Genomic DNA, 7,630 nt, shown 5'->3' with positions numbered 1-7,630 from the left:
CCACCCATCCTTTAAAGGGGTGGGGGGTCCGTTTTAATGGGGGGGGGGGCGAGATCACCTTCACCCCCCACCCCCCCATCCCCACCCCATCCTTTAAAAGGGGGGTGTCCATTTTGGTGTTGGGGGGCAGTGACAATCCGCCCCCCCACCCCATCGTTTAAAGGAGGGGGGGTCCGAGACCACCCCCCCACCCCATCTTTTAAGGGGGGGGGTCAGGGGCTCATGGGGGGCAGCACATCGTGCACAACATTGTGGGGGGGGGGGCTTTAAAAGGGGGGGGTTACAAAAAGCATAGCTCTCAACTATAGATGGGATTGGGGGGGGCTCAATCGATGGGGGGGGGCCCTTCATGCAGGGGGGGCACAGCGTAAGTCAGCGGCTTTGAGGGGGGGTGTTGGGGCTGTTTGGCCTTTGGGGGGGTTATTGTGTGCCCCACCCCCACCACCCCCACACACAATGGGGTGTTAATGTGGGGGGGGGGGGCTTAGATTAGTTGCGTTCCCTATAGCACTGCCCCCCCCCGTCATTAACCCCCCCGCTTTATCCTTACGGCTGAGCCCCCCCCCGACAGCGCCCCATTCATCTTGATGGGGGGGGGGGGGGTTTGTCACACGACCCCGGCGCGGCTTACGGCACATCGTCGACAACACCCCCCCCACCAACCCCACCCGGGGGGGGAGGGGGCGATGTGGTGAGTGGGGGGGGGGTTCCGGAGGTGGGGGTGAGCAAAGCGCAATATGGGGGGGGGGTCCTATAACTGGAGGGCAGCGGCTGCACAAAGAGCCCGCGGGGGTCGGAGAGCAGCACTTTGGCTGGGGGGGGTCCACGGGGTCCGGGGGTAATGCTGCCCCACCCCCTCCCCTCCCCCACCCCCCACTGCCGACCCCCCCCCGCGTTGCCCCCCCGCCCCAACGTCAGCTCCTGCGGCAGCTCCTCGTCGCTCTCCTCCTCCTCTTCCTCGTCTGGGGGGTCAATACGTGGGGGGGGGGGTCCCATCGGGCAGCGGCAGCTCCGCCGGCTCCGATTGGCTGAGCCGCAGTGCGCGGGAGCGGCTGTTGTGTGCCGGTCGGTGGAGGGGCGGCTCTTCATGGAGCTGCCCCGCAGCCAACAACAGCCTGAATGAGATCCTGGAGTCCCAGACGCTGGAGGATGAGCTGGGAAAGAGCAGAGGCTCCCCACAGAAGGGCAAATCACGTCTGATAACGTGAGTGTGGAGCACAGCCAGCCCCTTCCTCACATGTGTGGGGCTTCCATGTTCCTCTGTGCCCATTGCAATGTGCCACCCCAATCCTGCTGCCCAGCCAGGAGTGGATGGGATGAGCAGGTTGGGATGCACAGAGCAGTGCTCAGACATTGCTGGGACATTTGTGCACTGCTGTTGAGCTTCCCTTTGTGCAGCAGGGGAGAGGATGGAGGTTTACAGGTGGATGGTTGTTATTTCTATGGCATTGCACAGGTGGTAGAACCATGTCCATTCCCAAACTTATTCCAGGGCATGCGGGAATTTGTGCAGTTGTAGTTCCTGAATTGTGCTATTTAAAACCCTCCTGTAAATGGGGATGTTTTGTAATGCCTGCTGGGGCTGCAGGCAGCATTGCCTTCCTCCTTAGGGGGCAGGTTTAATCACAAGCCTCCCTATTTCCTATCACAAACGTCCTACAAACCATGTCTGGGCATTGCTGTCTCGGCCTGGATCTCAGCTCCTGAGACTGTCAGATGTGAAGCAGCAGCAGCTGGGACAGGGCTGGCTCTGTGTGCCCTCTCTGGGTCTGTGGGCACAGAGTGGGGCAGAGGGATGACTGTGAGAGGGAGGAATTGCCCAGCCACAAGAAAGAGGAAATCAGCTGAAAAGGGGAGATTTGAGAAGCACTGAGGCTGTGGCTGCTTTGACAGTAAGAAGAAACCAAGCTGTCACTGTGCAGATGGGAACTCCAGTAGGAGAGCTGTGGTGGCTTTACAGATGGCAGACAGCAGCTGGAGTGTAGAGCCAAGGGTAGGGGGGGGATCTTCCTCTTAGCAATGCCATGCAAAGAATGATGCAGACTCCTGCAGGGTCGGCTTTGCTGTGTGACCTTGGGTGGAAGCAGCTGGAAGGTCTCAGCCCTTCTGCATTATCCCAGGAGCTGGGACAGTGCTCGGTCTCATCCCACCTCTGCTAATAGCAAATGCAGAATCCCTTATCTGAGTGCCCTTTTCTCTCATGTAGAGTCACCAACCCTGGGAAGTTCACAAAAAGTTTGGGTGTTGTGTTGAGGGATGTGATTTAACTGGGAAGTATTGGTGATGGTTGGACTGGATGATCATAAGATCATCCAGATCATAAGATCTGAGATCATAAGATCATAAGATCATCCAGGTCTTTTCCAACCTTGAAAATTCTATGGAGTTGTAGCAGATTGTGGGGGTGTAGGTGTGGTATATATATGTACACAGATGGGAATATCCGTATGGAAAAGATAGATCCATGTGTGTTCTGGGCTGCACTGAAAAAGGGGTGGCCAGCAGGAGAGGGAGGTGATTGTCCACTCCTGCTCAGCTCTTGTGAGGCCATATTTGCAGCACTGTGTCCAGGCCTGGGAAGGATGTGGAGCTGTTGGGGGGGGTCCAGAGGAGGGCCACTGTGATGATCAGAGGGCTGGAGCAGCTCTCCTATGAGGAAAGGTGGAGGGATCTGGGCTTGTTTAGCCTGGAGAATGGAAGGCTGTGGGGAGACCTCATTGTGGCCTTTGAGTACTTGAAGGGAGCGTATAAACAGGAGGGGGAATGGCTGTTTATGAGGGTGGATAATGATAGGACAAGGGGGAATGGTTTAAAACTGAGACTGGGGAGGTATAGGTTGGATCTTAGGTAGATGTTTTTTGCTCAGAGGGTGGTGACACACTGGAACAGGTTGCCCAAGGAGGCTGTGGATGCCCCATTCAAGGCCTGCAGGCATTCAAGGCCAGGTTGGAAGGGCTCTGTCCATGAGCATTGACTGCAGACACTTGGAACTGATCATCACCCTCTGCAGACAGATTTACAGCCCCTGCACAGCTCTATATAACAGTCTTATAGAACTACCTCTAGTAGAAGCAATCTCCACACAGAGATCTTTTCCCAGCGCCCCTTTGTGACATCATAATGCCCCTTTGTGACATCATAACACCCTTTGTGACATCATAATGCACCTTTCTGATGCCATAATGCCCCTTTCTGACGTCATAATGACCCATTGTGATGTCTTAATGCCCCTTTGTGACGTCATAATGCCCTTTGTGATGTCATAATGCCATTTGAGACGTCATAAGGCTCCTTTGTTTTCATAATGCCTCTTTGTGACGTCATAATGCCTCTTTGTGACGTCATAATGCCCTTTGTGACGTCTTAATTCCCCTTTGTGATGTCTTAATGCTCTTTTGTGATGTCACAATACCCCTTTGTGATGTCATAACACCCCTTTGTGACATCACAATGCCCCTTTCAGACGTCATAATGACCCTTTTTGACGTCATAATTCCCCTTTGTGATGTCATAATGCTTCTTTGTGGTGTCATAATGCTTCTTTGTGATGTCATAATGCTACTTTGTGACGTCACAACGCCCTTTGTGACGTCATAATGCCCTTTGAGACGTCATAATGCTCCTTTGTGATGTCTTAATGCTCCTTTGTGATTCATAATGCCCTTTGTGATGTCATAATGCCCTTTCTGACGTCATAATGCCCCTTTGTGGTGTCATAATGCTTCTTTGTGAGGTATCTGTGGTGCCATTGATAATGAAGTGTGATGAACTGGAAGGCTTTCAGTAGAATTGCAGCCCTAACATAAACAATGACTTGAACTCTGGAATTCTGTGTAAAATCATTAGCTAGCTTGTGGTCCGGGTCTTCAAACCAAAGGCTGTGAGGTGCTGCTCTTGTTGACGCAGGCTGTGAAAGATGACTTGAGCTCTAAGAGTAATTTCCCTTCTGCTCTTTATATGAACGTCAAATCCACAATTAGAATATTAAGAAGATAATATAAAATTTTGTGCTGCTGGACTGAGGACTTCCATTAGCTGTTAGCCATAGTTTGGAACTTGCAAAGCAATCATATTGGAGCCTTGCTGGGCAACCTGCTCCAGTGTCTCACCACACCCACAGTAAAGCATTTCTTCCTAATATCCAATCCTAATCTACCTTCTTCCCATGTAAAGCCATTTCCCCTCATTCTGTTGCTACCTGCCCTTATGAAAAGTCCCTCCCCAGCCTTCCCTGTAGGCCCTCTTCAGATACTGGAAGGCCACTCTAAGGTCTCCTTGGAGTCTTCTCCAGGCTGAAGAGCCCCATCTCTCTCAGCCTGTGCACATAGTAGAGGTGCTTTCAGCCCTCTCTGATCACCTTCATGGCCCTCCTCTGGACCTGCCTGAACATCTCCAAGTCCTTCTTGTGTTGAGGGCTCCAGAACTGCGTGCAGTGCTCCAGATGGGGTTTCAATGAGAGGAGTGTGGAGGGGCAGCACCACCTCCCTCGACCTGCTGGTCATGCTTCTGTGCTTTAAGCTTATGCTTTAAGGTCCTATATGCTTTAAGGTTTAGATAGTGCAGTCGCCTCACCTCTTCAGGTTTATCTGTGAAGGTCCCTTCCAAGTGAACCGTGCTGATCCAGACAGTTCGGATTGCTCATTAAAGTGTTTTAGTAAGTTGGGCTGGTCCTACGAAGCAGTATGACTGCAGTAAGCAGTGTACATGGTGCGCTGTGAGTACTGCACACATTCCTCTTGGCAGCTTGTGGAACAGAAACTGTGCACTGTTTGGATTGTGTAAGTATTCCTGTTGGTCTCTTGTGATGCTTACCTTCTTAGAGCACCTTTCCTCGTTTGGCTCTACATATTTTGGTACCTTACTTGTTCTGTTTGGCTTAGCAGGGAAGGTCTTCTTCTGAAGCATCCTCAGTCTTGGTCTGGGCAGCATACTTAGAAATGACATGGACGTTACATGAGTGGGTGATCAAAGGGGGAAAGAACTCACCTTTCTGATCTGTTTCCTTTTAGAACACAGTCCTGGAGAGGATTTGCTTTCCTTGTTTCCTGGAGACTTGGATTCTTAGATGGTTTTGACTGCAGCTATTTCTGATGTTAATTCCTTTTTCTGTACTTTAGTAGCCAAGTGCAAGTGGAGTGCTTTGGGAATTGTCTGAAGTTGCCAGGTTGCGTGTGATCACATATGTAACGTGGAGTTATGTGTGGTGCCAGTGATAATTAAGTGTGATGAACTTGAAGGCTTTCAGTACAATTTCAGCCCTAATGTAAACAGTGACTTGAACTCTGGAATTCTGTGTAAAATCATTAGCTAGCTTGTGGTCCAGGTCTTGAAACCAAAGGCTATGAGGTGCTGCTCTTGTTGACACAGGCTGTGAAAGATGACTTGAGCTCTAAGAGTAATTTCCCTTCTGCTCTTTATATGAACGTCATATCAACAATTAGAATATTAAGAACATAATATAAAAGTTGTTGCTGCTGGCCTGTGGACTTCCATTAGCTGTTAGCCATAGTTTGGAACTTGCAAACCAATCTTATTTAGACTTTAGTGGTGAAATCTTCTGATGAAATCTTCCTTCTAATTCTGCAAAAGAATCTCGGTGGAACATTTCTGTCTGAAAAGGCTCTGGCATATGAAGATGTGCCAGACTGCAGCCATGTGCCAGATGCGTTTGGATCCATGGAATTTTCTGATGTAGCTTCAGTGTTTGAAGAATCTCCACTCGATCTAAATACTCAGAAAACAAAGCAGGTGTGTGAAGATGTACAGCTAGTTTCTTACAGAAAAAAATACAGCTCTTAATCTAGAAATCTGCTTCTCATTGTATCTAGTGCTTACTCCATATTTAAGTATCTAGTGGACCTTGACCAAAGGAAGATAAAGATAGAGCAAAGAAGTATGTTAAGCATAAATTTTGTTGCCTTCTACCTGTAGGCCATGGTTGGTTTGACGTGATCCCTAACTCCAGTGTTTGGTTTGCACAGAAACAGCAAGCAAGGGAACAAGTAAAGGAGTCAGTGAGGATTTTAAAACACAATGGGAAGCGATAAGGCACAGTTAATAAGATTCTGGAGTTAGGCTGGAGGTAGGCAGAGGTTGAAAGGTACCGAAAGAAATTCAATCTTACTGTGTTGGACAACAAAATCCACTGTGATATTATTCAAATTTTTAACTAAACCAAGTGATAATTCATATTTATGTTTAGATAAGCTGGTGAAGGTTAATCCTCAATGGAGAATTGAGATGAACAAATAAAAAAATGGTGTTTGACAGTCTATAAGAAACGAACTTATTCTAGGAGAGAATCAGAGTTTTCAACTGTTTTGTTCAATAGCCAAATAATGTATGATATTTTTATAAGCATTGTGTCTGACCTTCTCAGCTGTTAGAATTTCTTTGACAGTAACTTCTCCGGCTGTGATCAGAAAACCTTTTGTTCCGTCTCTGGCACCATTCGAGGCATGATACTCAACTGGGTGATATGGAATTCACACTGTCAACTCCAGTGACAAGAAAAGTGGCATCTAAGAAGCGTGCAAACACAGAGAATGTTGATGCAGAGTCAGTGTTAAGAAATGAGCTGCCCTTTGCATTTCCTGCTCCAAAGGCCTTCTTTTCGAAGAGCCAGACAGAGAAGCAAGTAGAAGGCATATCTTTTTAGGCGCCTACTTCCAAAGGTATGTTGTATCTAACAAATGGAAACCTAGAACATGTGTAGCTTAGGAATTTTTTACTTTTAATATGAATGCAGTACTTGTAGGTCCTAAAATTCTGAAAGGTTTCAGTGTGGGGTTTATTTGGTCACAGCACATACAGCTGCCATCCTGTACATCTGACAGTGCACTGCAAGCGGTTTAACCATATATCAGGGCATGGTACACGTCTGTTAATGATAGAAGTTCTCACAGTTTCACAAGGAGCATGCCTTGAGATGCATTCAGATAATGAGATAAGTGCTGTGTTCCTAAAACTAGCATGTGTCTCCACTCTCCATCGAGATTTAGTAGATAATTTCTTTAACAATTATGATGAGAGTTTTGTTTTGTTTTTATTTTTTTCTGGGCTATTATTTTGAGTGAAAGAAAAGGGTATGCTTTTATTTAAGCGAGCTTTTGATTGCATCATGCTTCTAAATTAAATGTAACCTACTGAATTCCTCATGATAGCATACGAGTACTTGCGTGTATCTGTTCTCCCTAATAGAGGGAGAAGAGACTCAGTGAACCTGGACAGTGTTACCCAGGGTTGTGAGAACAGCTGAATGATTGTTGAGAACTGGTCAACTCGTGAGCCTGAGACCTGGGATCCTCCATCCTAGGGTGGAACTTTACTGGAGCACGTGGGTGCCACAGCAACAAAAGGACTGTGTACAATAGACTGAGAGTTTGCTGAGTTTCTTGGTTTACAGAAAGCACAACTAACTCAGCAGCAAGTGACGTATTTGGGATAGGAGATGACAGCTGGACTTTGAACCTTAAGGACTGCCAAGAAAGAAGCCATCTGCTCAACCCCTGAGCTGCAAACTGCCAAGGAACTCCATACGTTGCCAGGAATGACAGGAGGGTGCCGACCATGGATACACAGCTACGGACTGATGGTAAACTTGAAACAGCTTGAAGTGAGTAAGGGATAT

Source organism: Coturnix japonica, chromosome 10 (assembly GCF_054131305.1).
Source record: "Coturnix japonica strain WE chromosome 10, WE-NBRP24, whole genome shotgun sequence".
Lineage (NCBI taxonomy): Eukaryota > Metazoa > Chordata > Aves > Galliformes > Phasianidae > Coturnix > Coturnix japonica.
This window is presented reverse-complemented; position numbering follows the sequence as displayed.